The sequence below is a fragment of the Euprymna scolopes genome, chromosome 45 (assembly GCF_053919585.1).
Source record: "Euprymna scolopes isolate OS-2025 chromosome 45, ASM5391958v1, whole genome shotgun sequence".
Lineage (NCBI taxonomy): Eukaryota > Metazoa > Mollusca > Cephalopoda > Sepiida > Sepiolidae > Euprymna > Euprymna scolopes.
In genome coordinates, this window is record NC_136526.1 from 63939121 (window position 1) to 63957048 (window position 17928).

At 35.1% G+C, this 17928-nt stretch overlaps 1 protein-coding gene across 2 annotated transcripts in view; it reads left to right on the plus strand.

Annotated features, from left to right (window-relative positions):
• Positions 1–1729: 1729 nt before the first annotated feature.
• LOC145269845 (lissencephaly-1 homolog B-like) overlaps positions 1730–17928 on the plus strand; it is a 200125-nt gene continuing 183926 nt past the window's right edge. Inside the window, exon 1 of one of the 2 annotated variants that reach the window (XM_080125574.1) lies at positions 1730–1842. The gene's annotated coding sequence lies outside the window, so the exon portion shown is untranslated. Of the gene's footprint in view, positions 1843–2110; positions 2370–17928 lie in introns of those variants that run through there. The other variant, XM_080125573.1, reaches the window with a different exon arrangement.

Consider the following 17928-nt stretch of genomic DNA (forward strand, 5'->3'; position numbering starts at 1 on the left):
ATAGGTCTCACGTAAGAAGATCCTATATAGTCACAATTAGCCCATGTGTTAAGTATTGTTGACACATTTGGGCTGGATCCCAAAAAAGAGAGTCTCAATTTTAATAACTTCCACACTATCGGCAAACCACTAGTCCCTGTTGCATCACTGCAATGCTGCATCCATGTACTTGCTTCACAAGTACTTTAATAGAATTTGCTCTGATGAACTCATAGTACCTGTGCTCCTCCAACATACATACTCTAACCTGACAAGCAGCAAAATTCCACACCTTTACTGTTGAGGTCCCTAGTGTAGGGAAAATCATAACTTACTTGGCGAGCATGTATGCATGCTTTAAAGGGTCGGGGTTGTGTAGAAACAAAAAAAAGGAAAGAAAGGAAGGCAAAATGGCGACACCCAGTTGGTTTTATGGTTGTCGGTCACGTGAGTGAGGCAGACTGTTACTGTTTCTATGCAAATGAGACAGGAGAATAAAAACGGATGTGAAGCGAATGAGGAGATGAGTTGGAAGAAGGCGTGCTATGTGCATAATTGTGTGGAGGTCAACTTGAAAGAGTGTCGAGATTGGGAGTTGGAAGTTTTGACAATAGAGTGTCGAGTTTATCCCCCAAAATTGTTAGTTTAACCATATCCCGACACTGGAAAGCTTTTTACTCAAACATAATAGTTTCTTCCCTTGCTGTTAAACTCTGGAATGCCTTCCCTGTTTCCTGCTTCCCTGGCTGTACTAACATGCAGATGTTTAAATGTAATGTGAACAAACATCTTACTGCTCAACTCTCTTCAGTCCCCTGCTAGACACGATCCCAAACAATATACCGTAACGTCCAAGAGGCGACATACCTTGTTTGAGATAAAAATGTAGCAAAAAAAAGACAAAAAAACAACAACAACAAAAACAACCCAACAATTAGTAAAATCCCACCCCTTCACTGCAGAGATCCCAGATTCTGGAATACTTTTTACTCTAATGGCTTCTTTCCTTGCACTTTGGAATTCCTTCCATGCTTCCTATTTCACTGATTGTACCAAGGTGCAGAAATTTAAATATAATGTGAACAAACATCTTTGACATATAACTCCCCTACTTAGAGTGTCTCTGTAGATATGGGTCCTAACTTGTAGCAGCCCCTTATAAGTGTCAAGGTTCCTTGTATGGAGTGTATACAAATGAAAAAAAAAAAAAAAAATGACCAGCGATAGGTGGTCATTATTTGGAGGCACAGGTTCGATTCCTGCCCAAATCTTGTTTTTTTTTCTTTTATGAATTGTTTCAGTTTGTTCAGCTCCGTGGATAAAAATAACCCCAAGCATATGTCTTGCTAAAAAAACAGCACGAATCGTCTAGGTAAGGGATCTCTTCCTCCTCCTCCTTTGTCTGATGACGTCATCATTTTGTGATGTCATCCACTGTGCTATGTAAGTAGTGGGAGGAGGCGAATGACGTAAATAAAGAGAGAGAGAGAGAGAGAGAGAGAGAGGTGCGTATGTGTGTGAGAGAGATAAATAGATAGATAGATAGATAGATAGATAGAGAGAGAGAGAGAGGTGTGCGTATGTGTGTGTGAGAGAGATAAATAGATAGATAGATAGATAGATAGATAGAGAGAGAGAGAGAGAGAGAGAGAGAGAGAGCAATAAAGACTAATAAAATAATAAATAATAATTATCAAGAAAAAAAATATTTACTCGAAAATGGATGACGTCACAAAATGAGTTTTATTTTTATTTTCTTTCGCAAAGTTGCAAAAAAATGTCTACCACTTATATATAATATAGTCGCTTATGACGTCATCCGTTATTCAAGTCCGGACTTTCTCGTAAAAACATGATGTCCAAGTAATGTAAAAGTTTTAAAAAATTATATATTTGATAACATATATAAATATTGACCCATCGGGTCACGAGTATTCTAATACATATATATATATATATAATATATTATTAATTATTCGCTTTCTTTAACCCTCTATGTTGTGTAATTCGGCTGGTTCTTGGATGATCGTATAATAATAATAATTATTATTATCATATTAATAATAATAATTTTGATAATAATAATTAAGTAAGTGCTCGCATCAACTAGTAGTAACATATAGAGGGAAAGAAAGAGGGGTGAGCGCGTGTGTGAGAGAGTTCACCTCCCCTCTCTTTGGCGTCTAGTGTGGGTGTGTCGGCGACGGCGTGCGTCTCTCTTCCCTCTCTCATTGAGTCATTAGAGGGAGATCACTGTGTCAGGCACAAACTAGCACAGAAAACTCCGTCTCTCCTCTCTCTCTCTTTTTACTGCACCACAATACAAAAAACAACAAAAAAAAAACACCTTCAAGTGGACTATGGCCACTGTACACTTCTGAACGACTCAGGTAAGCCTTGATCGTTTAATTTACTCACCTATAAGCTTTAAAAAATACCTATATACACATGAAAGTGAGACGTTTTCAAGAAATTTTGAAAGCGACGTTTTATGTTGAAAGTTCAACCCAAAAACAAGATGGCCGACTTTCGTTTGTTGAATGTCCCCGTCCGCCATTTTTTTTTACGTTTCCAATATGAAAAAAAAAAAACGAAACAATCGCTTCTTTTTCTAAATATTTTCCTCGCTTTTCAGCCTCGATGAGTCGTTAATTATCTTCTATGATCCCTGCTGGATCTTTATAGCTCCTTTTCTAACTGTCTTTTCAAGTTTTTAATGCGATTAATGCCGTTTTTAATGCGTGGGGGGTTCGTCGTTGATAACGGAAAAAAAGGTCTTTTTAACTTAAATAATAAAAGTTTTTTTTTTTCTTGTCTCTAGGATTTTTTGCTTTGTAAAAATTAAAACCGTTCTTAAATATCTGATCTGTTTTGTTTTAAAATATTTAACCTTTAACGAATCAAATGATACCTTAATAATGTCGCGTTTGTTTAAAGTTATAAAAATATTCACTTTTCTATTTAAAAAAAAAAAAAAAAAAGGATACATTTTTAAAATCAATTTTAGACGTTTTATTTTTCTGTCCAAAAAAAATGTCTTATTTTTATTTTTGAAAACAAATAAAACAAAACTTGATTTTCTACCAAATTTGTTTGTCTTTTACGGTTCTTCCTGAACATTCCTGTTTGTCTGGTTTGATATAAAATCTATTTTCCCATAGAAATTTAAACCCTGTTTTTAATCTCATAAAAAAAAAAAAAAAAAAAATGCCAACTTAAAAAAATTTCTTCCTATCAAATAAAAAAAATGTCTATTCTTTAAAAGATATTTTAAAAAAATCCTTGATGGTAAAAAAAAATAAATAAAAATGTAAATCGCCTTTTTTTCCCCAAAAAAGAAAAACCCATCCTTAATATAATTCCATCCGTCTTTAACAATTAAAAATTCCGTTTTCATATTTTCAAGCAATAAAACCCTTTTATAAACATTTCCATTCCAAATAAACTAATTTTTGACAAATAAAATCTTTTATCGATTACTCAAAACCAGAAAAAAATTTCTGTAAATAATTCAAACATATTCAGTCAATTCCAAATTATATATATATATATATATATATATATATATATATATATATATATATATATATATATATATATATGTGTGTATGTGAAAATAATGTTTATTCAATTATATTTCACTTTTTACATATACAAAACCTTTAATTGTAGAAGCTCAATGTAATTACAGAGCACGAAACAAACAAATGACAAAAAGTCTATATTCCAAATTTCAAGATGTTGACCATCTTGCCGTTTATTCCTTTCAGTACGTTGACATTTACAATTCTTGACAGCACCTGTTTCGTAGCGCGAAATAATCCATTTAATTATTATATCAATTAATGAATCTATTCCGCCCTTAACTCTTCAGAAGAAACAGCACTTATCAATTTTTTCAAAGAAAATGAAAGCATGATTACAAAATCCGAAAATTGGGAGAGAAGTCTTTTTTTTTTTTTTTTTTAAATTTATTACGCCATCTTTTCATATGTATACATGTTAACATTCGTAAATCACGCGATGAATTTAATTATCACTCATATTATTTTATTAATATTTTATGAAGTACGTTTCACACGTGTTTCATTAAATAGCGAAAGCTCACTCAACAACTCATCAGAGACAAAATATATATTCCACAGGAAATGGTTGGAAAGATTTTTTTCTCATTAAAATCCGAGCTTGTGTCAAAGTTTGCCCTCCTGAGGAGGTAAGTAACTAGGAATGATTAATGCCTTATATATGTAATATATATATATATATATATATATATATATATATATATATATTTATATTTATCATTCCTAGTTACTTACCTCCTCAGGAGGGCAAACTTTGACACAAGGTTTTTAATATGGGCGGAACAAATCCAGCTACTCCCAAAAAGGGGCAATCTGGAATGGAGGAGGAGTTCTTATTTGTTTACTATTTCCTTTTTCTAATGCTTGTATAAAAATGTAATACAATATATATATATATATATATATATATATATTAGAAGAGATAATTCCAAAGGTTTAATATATTTAAAATTAATTAACCAATGATAATGTACATGTATCAATAAAAATTTAAACCATGTGAATTGCCTCAAATATTAAGCATTTCTGTAATCGAGCATATATATATATATATATATATATATATATATATATATATATATATATAAACAATTGTAATACCGAAAAAATACAAATATTCCTTCTTGTTATTGTTTTTTGCCAGTGTATATATATGTGAGCAAACAGTTAATAAAATATGTTAAAAAACACTTTGAAAAAGAGTTAAAAACATATTTAATCTGAAAAGGAAACACTAGATAAATGGATAGTCCTTAATCCGCGGAGTTTCGAAGAAATACTCTCCTTCTCATCAGAGGGTAGGAATTAGCAAAATGCGGGATCGGATTTTGCATGCAGAAGTATTTGATGAAACAACAAATAAGTCCAAGATCTTACTTGAAAACAAAATAAGTTAATCAGAGGGAATATGGTAAAGAAAAAGGTGATTACACATGAATGGATAGTCATATATATATATATATATAGGTTGATTACCATATTAAAAAATTCTTACATGTGGCAAAAAAATGACAATACATATTTTTGTAATTTTGATTATTTGGTATTACATTTTTTTTAAATTCCAAATTAACTTATTGTTTTAAAATGTATTGAAATAAAACTTGATTTCATAAATAGGTGCTTTCTGCAGATAAGGTGGCGTGCTATTTTACAAAAATTTTTTTTTTTTGTATTTTCAAGTTTTACGGTATCTTTTGTTTATTAAATTGTTAGGTGAAAGTACAGATTAGTTACAAAGCACCCCCACCTCCGTATGTTTAGAATGGGTTTCTAACGTTATTTCAGCACGGTACCCTCTCGATATAAGTACTCATAATTTTATTTCTAGATTTAAAGTTGATTTTTTTTTTTTTTTTTTACATGACGTTACAATATGTTTGATATTGTCTGGCTGAGATAAGGTTCTGTTCAGTCCTATGAGATCCACACTCCCAAGCTTTACCCCCACCCCTCCTCTCTAGTAAGTTAGGGGTTAATCGCCTGAGACTACTCTGACGGGGCTGCTAGGCATTTTCGTAGGCCAAAGTGTACATGAAGTGAAGTGCGCTGGCTTTTCAAAACCTCGCCTGACCTTGTGTCTGACACCCTGCTCAGGAAATAAATATAAAGTTTGAAAGGTACTAGTGCAGTTTACGGACCGTGCTGAAATAAGGTCATTATTTAGGAACCCATTCTTAACATGAGGCAAAGGGGGGGGGGGCTTTGTTTAGTATTGTTTACTTTCACCTAACAAATAAACCAAAGATACCACAAAAATTGAATTTAATTTGAAAATACTATTAAAAAAAAAAATAGCATTGTCAGTAAATTGCACAAATACCGTAAGAAAATATATTTATGACGATTAAGATACGCATGAACGTCCGCCTTTCAGTGCCCAGCTCACGTTTCCATACGGGGACAAAACGCAGACGTCTCTGTGTAGCCTTATTGCCATAAATATATTTTCATACTTTACTAAGCTCTACTTGAGTATTGAGCACTACAAATAAGCTGTAATGTGAAATAATATTATTAACCTGGTGATTTCCTTCTGGAATTGAACACAAACGTTTCTGTCTAGCTTACTTGCCCTAAGTATATTTTCATATTAATGTGTGTGTGTATGTATTACAGAAGATTGGAATAACATTAATACCATCGGTTTCAAATTTGACATAGGTGAACAATACCTGACCTATAAATAAATTGCATATCGGTGGTAGTATGTCTTATTTGTGGTGGGTGAAGAAAAGAAAAAACTAAAAGAGAAAGGTAGTTTGCTTGAAACATTGCTGATAAATATTTTTTTTGTTTCATTTTACTTCAAAGTTCTGAAAATCAAGTGCCCTCCCCTTCTTAGACGAACATTTGTTCTCTATATGAAACGCATAAATATTCGAATATTCTGTTAAAGTTCTCCTTTACATCTCAAATATTGAGTTGGTAAAGAAATTGAAAACATTATTTTTCTTTATCGAATGGAGCATTTAAATATGCTATAGTATACCTCTCTTGTCTCTTGGTCTTGCTGGATTCCAGGACAAGAATTTATCTAGTCTGGTGGAGTATCCAGCTTCGTGCTGTTACTTGAGATAACATCACTTGGAGAAGGTGCACCGTAAAACGTGTGTGTGTTTGTATGTCTCGCAAAAACTTTCGACACACGCGACGGATCCTCACGAGATTGGTATCATTTTGAAGCTCGATCTTTCGGACGACAAATATCGAAAAATTGGCACAAAACATTCTCTCCTTCACCCTCAATTGGACAGTTTTTTACAAGGAAGGGTCGTTTTTTCGTCAACATTTTCACAAGTCATTGTCTCCATTGGATTGACTACACTTAATTTCAGTGCTCTCGACTTCCGGTTTTGCCATGGATGCATCGACCAAGACGTTAAGTTTTCTTTCTTTTTTTTTTTTTTTTTTTTTTTTTTTTTTTAATTAACACCTCTCTCCACCCAAACTGCTTACTGTGGTCTTGATTTCCCCCTGCTACTGCCACTTTTTTATCCTCTCCCCTCCCGGGTATCTTTACTACACCACCTACACACACATGGGCAACGCCGGGTAACCCTGCTAGTTCCTTGTAAAAGCCAGTGTGGGTTAGCCATAATGGGATCTTATTTGAGCTTCGAATACAAAATGTGATTTTGAATATTTAGTCACGCTTTACTTCCTGACAAACTCATTATACTTTAGATATTAGAGGATAGTGTCTGGTAGGCATTCAAGTTCTCTCTTTCTTTCTTGTAGATATATATATATATATATATATATATATATATATATGTGTGTGTGTGTGTGTATGGACGATTAGTCGGAATTGGAAAAATTGGAACTTTTTGGAATATCAGAATCAAGAAAATTTGTGCCTATTTTCCAATGACAAAAACAATTCTTTTAATTGTATTTTTTATTTGATTTCGTTCAAAACAAAACCTTCCACTGCTGGTAATAATGATAAAATAATCAATATTTATTGGTTTTTAAATTACCAGTAAAACTAAAATCGATAGATCATCCCCCACAAGTGTGTTTTTACGCTTGAAAAAATATCTGCACATTTAATGTGTGTTTTTTTATGGTAATCGGGGGGGGGGGCTTTTTGTAGTTAAATATTTTGTGATTTATAAAGAATTGGGATTGGTAATTGTATCGGAATCGGGGAAAAATATTGGAATCGTCCCATCACTAAGATACGTGTGTGTGTGTGTGTGTTTGTTTTAGAAGACTATAGCAATGTAAGAAACCGTGTGTTGAATTGATGTGACAAATGAACAAAGGTCTTGATTTTTTATTGTTAAATCTTTGTTATCTGTTTATTTTCCAAAAACAATCACAAATACAAATCAATCAATCTGGACTTACTACTTGAAATAACCGGAATAGTGGAAGTTTTTAATATTTTGAGAATATCATCTCTTTTTCAAAAAGAAAGAAACCCAAAGAATATGCTTAAAAAAAAAAAGGCAAAAAAAAAAAAAAAAAAAAGGGAACCGAAAGTAGGATTAGTTGAGCTGTCAAGCAGATGATTAAGATAATTCTGTTTCAATGACGGCCATCTTGAAGCTGAAATCTTCTATATAACCAATTCTTTTTAATAATATCAGAGCGTGATTAATTTATTTACGCGCATATTATCAATTTAGTTTCAATTTATTTGCTGTATAAAGTCAACCAGTTACTACAATAATTTTATTAGGATTGAAGTTCATGCCATGACAGAGGATGAAGTCGACTCAAAAATGTTTTTTTAGTTTTAAGGCAACAAGGAGCTTGCCTTTTCTAAGAGAATGAAATTAGGACCAGTTTTCGACATTGATATTTTTATCTACACAATTTCGTCACCTTTAAGGCGACGTTAAAAAAAAAAAATCTCCCTTACAGACCCACCCCAAAGTTAATATAAGACTGGCTTCTCTCGCATCGAGCACATCCTAAAATTTGATTTTTAAATAAAAAACAAAATACTTTACCAAATTACGTGATATTTAGAATATGCCATTTTTGTTTTGTTATATAGACTTTCCTGCATTTTCTTCACTTTTAATTTTCAAAATGTGCAATTTTAAATAAGCAGCAAATTACATTTCAACAAATTTAAGTTTTTTTTTTTTTTCATAGGAGTCACCAATTATCAAGGCCTGGAGGCCACTCGAGAATAAGGGTTATTGAGTGTACAGTAATCAATGGGATACCATCATAGTAATCGTTAGTAATGGAAATTTGGTAAATTGGATTACTTAAGGAGGCAGTTCATCAAGAATTTGTTTATGTTGGACTTGAAGACATCCAAGTTGTAGTCAGCTGGGAAGCAGGCAAATGGAAGAGAGTTCCACAGGCGTGCAGTTCTAAGAAAGAAGCTTTGTTCATGGAATCTACGTTCAGATTTAGGCACAGATAAAGAGTGGGGAAAATTATTGATAGTGGTTTCAGCTAGACAGGTGTTTCTTGTGAAAGCTTGGTGACGAGGGGTGACCAGAGATTGGAGCTCAGACGAGCACTTGCCATGAAAATAACGATAAAGCAGACAGGCTCGCAACGTCTCTTCTGTGGGAGAGAGGTTGCAGGGAAGAGAAAAGGGCGTCCCCCACTAAGCTACGAAGTCTATTTTGTACTCTGTTAAGGCAGGATAGGCTGTTTTTAGCAGCTCCTGCCCAGATGGAGCAGCAGTACTCCATACTTGGACGTACTTGGCTTTTATATAGATAGAAAATTGCATCTACAGTGAGATATCTACTGGAGCGATAGAAGGATCCTACCATTTTCCCAGTGACCTTGGCAACAGATTTGATGTACGTGTTCCATTTCAGATCAGGAGTAAAGGCCAAGCCCAGAAGCTTATCAAAACATGGAGCCTCCCCAAGATGAGAGCCATCCATTTAAATTGACGCCAGATGGGGATCAGAGCGTTGATGATCCAAAGATAGAAGCTTGGTTTTAGATGCATTAAAAGTAACCAGCCACCTCTTCCCCCATTGTACCATGCACTCAAGATCAGAGTAGAGAGAACTTGGTCATTTATGGCCTTTGATGTTTTGCCATAGATGGTAGTGTCATCAGCATAAATGTCAATAAATGATAAATTTAAGTTTAGATTGGATTTGAAGGCTACCATGTTGTAGTCGGCTAGTCTCACCTTGAATGTTAGTCTCTCTATATTTTTCAGCAGATGTAACCTCCAACCTTCTTCAGGTGTATCTTGTCGAACTGAAGAATCTTTATCAAGTGCCAGAATCTACAGACAGATTCTAGAGTTGGACACACTACGACTAAAGAAGGTCGGAGGTTACATCGACTGAAATGTTGTGAAACTAATAATCAGATGAGACAGGATTTTGAAGAAATCATATGATGCCAAACATTCATTTCAGTCTTTTATTAATAATTGAAAGGAAGAAAAAAATGGTGTTGTGACGTGCTGAAATTTTGTCAAATAGTCTTTCAAAATGATTTTAAAATTGTTTTGGAAGTTTTGTTGCATCCAATCTAATTTATAAAACTCACTGTACCTGACTATTTTCTCAAAATGCATCTCCTCAGAGATGCAAGGTTGCTGAGCGGCATGAAAAAGGTCAAATGATTGCATTTTTCGAGGACCGTTCTTTTATAGATCTTCAGCCGATAAATGTAGCTGCTAAAAGGTGTCAATTGAAAAAGAATGGAACTTGGAAGACATGAGTTGAATTAAAGTGCTCTTGTACGCATGCGCAAATATACATTTATACATTAAAGTTGGTTTATTTTTAACTATTTCTTATCCATCTGACGATAGCTCAAACAGTAACAACTTAGACTGGATGCTAAATCTTGTTGGTTTTGATTCTAGGTGATGGCATCCGAGTCATTAAAAAAAAATTTATTTTAAAGTTCTGAAATCATTACTATATACAGGGTGGAATGATAAGTGTCCCCCCTAAAGAAAACAACACAACAGCTTTATTTTAAAGCTTTTATTGAAAATATCAATTCACGTAACTTGACTGTGTAATAGAGCTGACATCTATTCAATGTAGCCGCCTTCAGCCTCAATATTTCTAACTGATGGCACACAAGTCCTTTTATTTTATTTTTTCAAGTTTTGAAATCACTAATATATATTGGGTACAGTATAATAACAAACAATAGATAATTGACGCTACAATAATAAATATGAAATTTGCATAAATTAAAATATTTAGTATATTTTATGACTAGGCAACGCCAGGCGGCTTGCTAGTAAATTTCTAACCACGAGACATAAAAGCAACATTACCAATTAACAATTTGGGGTTCAGCCAATAATTTAATGACCAAACATGTTTTTGCGGCTTTTGATCCAATTTGTATCTGCTCATCTGTGATGCCAATCCTATCTCTGAAACTCTCAAATCACTGTTTTTTCTTTCGGAGGGGCGGGGCAGACTTTAGGCCATAGTCGAGCCGGCTTTTTTCTGTTGTCTTAGACATCGTTTTGATCCCGTGCAGTTCTAGGAGGTCGGCCCTCCTAGGCTTTACCTTCTCGCTCTTTAAGAAGGAGTTTATTGCTAAACACTATATCCTTACCGAAAAATGCAGATGAGGCTGTCTACTATTTTTTTGCAGTACTCTTCCTCTAGGGCACTAGCTTTTTAAATCTCACTATCTCGACCTTGTGTCACATCTTTTGTGGAAAGGAGATGAACATGGAGAATCACTGGTCTTAGCATTTGATATTATGTATTTTACATAATTTTTACTCCTAATAAAAATTGATTTGACCCTAACCCTTTCTTTTTCTCCACAACCTCTCTCGCAGACGTGATGTTGCTAGTCTTAGTCTTTTCTAGAAATACTATTATTGCATGTGTTCTTCAGAATTGTCTGATCTATTCCTCTCTTTTATTCAGCTCGTTTGACTTGTCGGTCTCCAATTCCCTATTTTAATATCTTGTTGTAATACGGCTTCTTATTTCATTAGCTTCCCAAAGAATATAACTGTTATATTATTTCGTTTGTCTTGAAGCGCAAATCGCCGACATATTAACAATACGACACAGTATGTTCTCATTTTCTTTCTACAATCCGATATTGTTACAGTAATTCACTCTAGGACCCGCAGGTCAGCTGGCTCGTTTTTGAAGGAGTAGTAGTAGGAGGTTCACATGTGTGTCAAGCATATCTTCCAAATTGCCACATGTTATTTTTTTCCTGTTTCTTCTCTTCTTTTTCCCTTTAATCTAGATGCGTGTATATGCATTTCATCCTGTGACATCACGCTCATGTCATGGCTTAAAATATTGACACAATATTAACTTGCCACATGAGTCGTCAATATCCATACGTGTCCTGGCTTCGTCATTTAAACGATGGAGCCAGCGACTACATTATATTATTCGTAAGTAGATACTTTGACCAGACACAGAAGCTTATTTGCTGGTCTTTTCTTTCTTTCTAAATTATTTTAGCACGATGAACAAACTTGTATATCCTCAACAGTAACAAAACAAGGTACATTGCCACTGTTGTAGGGTGCTACTATCAAGGATATAGGAATCAGGGGTACTGTGTAGGGAGTTGGGTAGCAAGATGTCTGTTCACGTTACACTTGAACTTCTGCATGTCAGTACAGTTGGGGAAGCAGGGACCTAGAAGGGAATTCCAAAGCTTAGCAGTTCTGGGGAAGAAACTACTTGAGTAGCAAGCTCTCTTACATCTATGGATCTCTACTGTGTAGGGGTTGGATTTAGCTGCTTGTCGGGTTTGTCAGGTATTTACGTCGAGAAGACGTAAGAACAAGAAGTGCTTGCAGTTCGTCAGAGCATCCACCATTAAAATACTTGGAGAACAGGCAGAGGGATGCAACATTTCATCGATGGGACAGTCGTTGGAGCTTAGATGACAGTTCAGGACTTATCGGATTGGCGACTCTCTTTTGAAACTTGTCCAGGAGCGAGAGACTAGTAGCAGATGCACCAGCCCAAATATGACAACAATACTCCATACCTGGGTGAATGGTGGCCTTATAGAGGTACAGTATACTTTTGGGCGTTAGTAGCTTTCTAGCACGGTAGAGAGAGCATACCTTCTTCGCAGCGGTCCTGGCAATACTCTCAATGTAATTGTTTACTCTTGTTTCCTGTGAACATTAGGCTCAGGAGTTTAAAAGAAGTACTTTCATGTAATGAGTCTTTTGGTCATTGCTATTGGTGGTAGAGAAGGTTTCTTGTAATTATTGAAGGAAACTAGTTTAGTCTTGGCAGGATTGAATGTGACCATCCATTTTTATCCCCATTCTACTACAGATTGGAGATCCTCCTCTAGTGTTTCTCTTTTTTTCTTACAAAGGAGTCACTACTTATCAAGGCCCAGAGGCCACTCGAGGATACAAGTTAATGAGTGTTCAGTAGTCAATGGAAAAATCTTGTAGTAATTGTTAATAGTGGGAATTTGGTAAATTGGATTACTTAAGGGGATGTGTCAGTCAGCACTAACCCTATTTGGGTTTAACTAGCTTGCTCCAAAGGAGGAGGTTTCATGGGAATATGAAATTCACAAGCAGTCCCCAGTTGCATGTATATCCCCGTTAGGGGGTATGACAACATTAGGTTTTTGCAATTCTTGCAGGGAGGTATCGACGTCCTCCTTACATACAGTGTTTGGAATCCTTAAATTGGTCACCCATTTTAGTAATGACCAGGCTCAACATTGCTTAACTTTGGTGATCTGACAGGAACTGGTGTGTTAATGTGATTATGCCGTATACTTATTTAAGGGGATGGCTTTGTTGTTTATGTTGGACTTGAAGATGACCGTATTCATAGTCGGTTGGAAAGCAGGAAAATGGAAGAGAGTTCCACAGGCATGCAGTTCTAAGAAAGAAACTTTGTTCATTTAGGATTAGGCACAGATAAAGAGTGAGGGAAATTATTGATAGTGATTTCAGCTAGACGAGTGTTTTTCGTGAAAGTTTGGCGAGAGGGGGTACCATAGATTGAAGCTCAGACGAGCACTTACCATGAAAATAATGTAGAGCAGAGACAGGCTCGCAACGTCTCGTGTGTGGAAAGAGGTTGCATGTTGACTGTTTTGTGTTTTTTTTAAATTTGCAATTCGAGTAAAGAACTGTGTTAACATTACACAAAGCGTCATTAGTTAAACAAAAAAAAACAAAAAAAAAAAACAATGAAATCAACTTTTCGAGAAACAAAGCCGAACTTTGCGTGTTTGGCTTTGCATGCAATTTCACAAAACAAAACTGAATTGGTTCGAGTTAACAACTAATTTGCAAAACTGCAATAGACACGGTTGTTTTTTACATGGAACAAAAAACCTTTTTAATGACGAAGCCACCTACTATGTTACATATCTACTTCTACTGCTGATTGCTCAGGTGTTGTGTTTAACTTTAGGTCAGAAGTTCACAACCAGGGTTAAATTTATTTCGGGGGGGTAAAAAATTGAAGTACCTGGTAATTTAAAAATAACTTTTTCTTTTCAGATTGTGTCATGTCTTTTTTTTTCTAAATCATTATTTTACCCTGATAAGCAAGCTCCGTATATCCTCAACATGAAATAATATTAGAAAAGCTATGCACGATTATTTCATGGTTTTCCGTACTGTTGGTTGTTTTGGTTGATTGTTTTGTGTTTTGGTCCCCCCCCCCCCCGACAAAAGGAGGGTGCACCATTAAATTCACCCTTGTCCGTTCGTCTGTCTGCACTTTTCTCAATAACTACACCTTGGAATTTTTTGAAATTTTGCACAAACATTAAACATGATATAAGTAAAAAAAGTAATAGAACGGATTTTTCAGGAAAACTCTGGTTGCCCATGGAGGGGTGCCTTTCGGGTAAAAATGGCTAAAATTGACACTTTTGTGCTTGTTAAAAACAATTGATGCCTTGGATTTTTATAAAACTTTCTGAAAAGTTTTAACTGATTTCTATATAATTTTGTTTGTCTATACTTCGTGATAACTCTTGGGTGTGGCACAGGGGCTCTTTTAGGACTATTTTATCATATTTGTCCAAAAATTTTCTGTGTATGTCTATTTAGCAGTCTTGCATGGTGCTGAACTCAAATTTAAATATGTTAAGGCCTTGGAGACTTTGGGGGCTAAATGGGGAGGGAGGGGGCAAATGATGGACTTAGTCATTTCTTTTTTTGCATGGTGCAGAACTCAACTTTACATATGTTAAGGCCTAAAACTGCACCGTTTGTTCATTTTCATAAGGATTTCACATCCCCTGGGGACTTTTGGGGCTAAATGCGGTGGGGCAAATGCTGAACTTAGTCAATTTTTTATGCCTCGTTCACTGTGCAATCACAGGGGACCATGCATGCTTCACTTGTTAAATTTCCAATCTGGTAAAGAATAGCATCAACATCACACAAAGCGTCATTAGTTTAAAAAAAAAAAAAGAATACAATAACATGAACGTTTTATAAACAAAGCCAAACTTTGCATGCAATTTCACAAAACAAAACCAAATAGTTTTGAGTTAACAACTAATTCGCAAAACTGCGATAGACGCGGTTGTTTTTTCTGTGGAACAAAAAGCAAAAAAAACTTTTGGCAAAAGTGAATTGCAGTAAATGTGCGCTTGACGGCAACTGAGATGAGTAAAAGAAATCTGAATTGTACGCCTAATTTTTTTTCTTTTTTGCAAGGTGGTCACCACTTATCAAGGCCGGGAAGCCACTCGGGGATAAGAGTTATTACGTGTACAGTACGTTAGTGTTGAGATTTGATAAAGTGTCTACTCAAGAGGGCGGTTCATCAGGAATTTGTTTATGTTGGACTTGAAGACATCCAGGTTGTAGTCAGGTGGGAAACAGGCAGACAGAACAGAGTTCCACAGGCGTGCACTTCTAAGAAAGAAGCTTTGTTCATGGAATCTGTTTTGATTTTGGCATAGATAAAGAGTGGGTAAAACTTTTCGCAGTGGTTTCAGCTAGACAGGTATTTTTTGTGAAAGATCAGCGAGCGGGTGACCAGGGATTGGAGCTAATTACTGAAAAACAACAAAATGCAATTGTGCAAATGTTTTTTTTTGTTTCTTGAACGTCGGTTTCATTTTTTGTCATGTACTTATCAGCTGTTGTAGCTCTGGCTTTTACAGAGCCAATATTGTTTTTTTGTTCAAGCTGGGAATGGATTGGGGCATCCTACTGGATGTCACTGTTCTGATGCTACACTTCAAATTTTTGTTCTCCGTTAGTAGAGGATAAATCCTTCACGACTGAAACAATTTTGTGCTTGATTCACGGGATATATTTACCAGGTAGTTTTTAAAGTTCTTTTTCATGAGCCTGTTTGCTTCTATAATTACAGGAATGATGGAGATCTTCCTAAGATTCCAGTTTCTTTTCATGTTGTATATTAGACCTTGGTATTTTATCTTTTCCTTCTCGACTCTGTTTAAGCCAGCATCAATGGGGATGCTGACTTCTAAGGTTGTTTCACCTGTTGTAATTTTGGATTTTACTGGCCCAATATTTTTTTTTTTTTTTTTTATTCAAGCTACGGATGAGGCATTCTACTAGATGCCAGACATTCACCCACTATTTCATATATTCCAACCGAGAGATCTTTTTAAGATTCTAACTGTCCCTTTAAGTACTTTATCCATTATACCACGGGCCATTGCGAACAGTAGTCTGAATAATCTAAATAATTCAAATTGTCAATCCCCATCTTTAAAGTTCCGAAACAATGTGTGCGTGTGTGCGTATCACTTTCTTTCATACCAGTCTACGGTGAATGAAATCGCGGTTTATTTCGTTTTTAGATTCAAATATTTTATTCATTCTACAAACTGGAAACGTTATTCTTTACTGAATAGCGGAAAGTAAGGTTTCTCTCTTGTCAATTTTCTTATTTAATTCTATCTGGGGATGAGGCATCCCTATCACCTTCTATTTCATATATTATAACCAAGAGATCTTTTTAAGCTTCTAACCGTCCCTTTAAGTGTAATTGTTTGAATCTCTCTTGCACTTGGTTCACCGGATATATTTTGAAGTTCTTTTTCATGAATCTTCTCTAATTACTGAGATTCCAGTTTCATTTCATGTCATGCATAAGACCTTCATATTTCGTTATCCTTTCCCTCTCGGAATCTATTTAACCCAGCATCATTGGGAATACTGACTTCTGCTAAGGTTGCTACTTTCTACTTGTCCTATAAGTGCCTTCTATTCTTATACTAAAGTTGTGTTAATCAACATTTGTTTGTGAAACGGCATGTTGACCGTGACCAACCACTTCCTCCTATAGTTTCCCACACACCAATATACCTTGAATTTATAACCCTGCTATATTATGTTGCAGCCAATAACCATTCTATTACATCCCTTGTTACACATATACAGCACACATGTGTGTGCGTGCATTCATGTGCTCTCTGCTTTTTTTTTTTCAAAGGAGTCACTACTTATCAAGACCTGGAGGCCACTCGAGGATAAGGGTTAATAAGTGTACAGTAGTCAAGGGAACATGTAATAATCGTTAGTAGTGGAAATTTGGTAAATTGGATTACTTAAGGGGATGGTTCATCAAAAATTTGTTCACATTGGACTTGAAGACAACTATATTGTAGTCAGTTGGAAAGCAAGAAAACAGAACAGTTCCACAGGCGTGCAGTTCTAAGAAAGAAGCTTTGTTCATGGAATCTATTTTTAGGTTTAGGCAGAGATAAAGAGTGGGGAAAATTATTGATAGTGGTTTCAGCTAGACATGTGTATTTTTGAAAGTCAGAAAGCGGGAACCATAGATTGGAGCTCAGGCTCGCAATGTCTCTTCTGTGAGAAAGAGCTTATCTCTGCATTGTTTCCAGTCGTCCTGAACCTCCACTTGCCACTGGTATTTAACAATGCCGACTCGGAAAAGATTAAGCAACTCTTGCTATAAAAAAAAAATCATGCGCGGGCACCCTTACAGTGGGTATCCATAGTGTGTCAAGACTGAAGGAATCTACCACACATATATATATATACTAGCATGCCGCCCGGTGTTGCTTGGTCATGAAATACACTTAAATATTTATATTCATACAGATTCCGTATTTCTTATTATAGAGCCAATTCTCTATCGATTATATTTTCTAATATATTCTGATGATTTCAAAAGTAAAAAAAGACTTGTGTGCCATCAGCTAGAATTGAAACCAAAACCTATGTGTTAGCTTATGATTTATATCTAAATGTATACAAAAACTGCAAAAAAAAAAAAAAAACCTTGTATAACATAATCTTTTATTAGTACAAAAAGTACAGGAAAAAAAAAAAACAGGTAAAATTGACTTATGCCAGGCAAGGTTGATGTTTTTTTTTTTTTTGACCCCTTAGCAACAATTTTGCTAAAAACCAAATCAAAAGCGTGCTACAGGTCCAAATACTCTATATACTAAATTT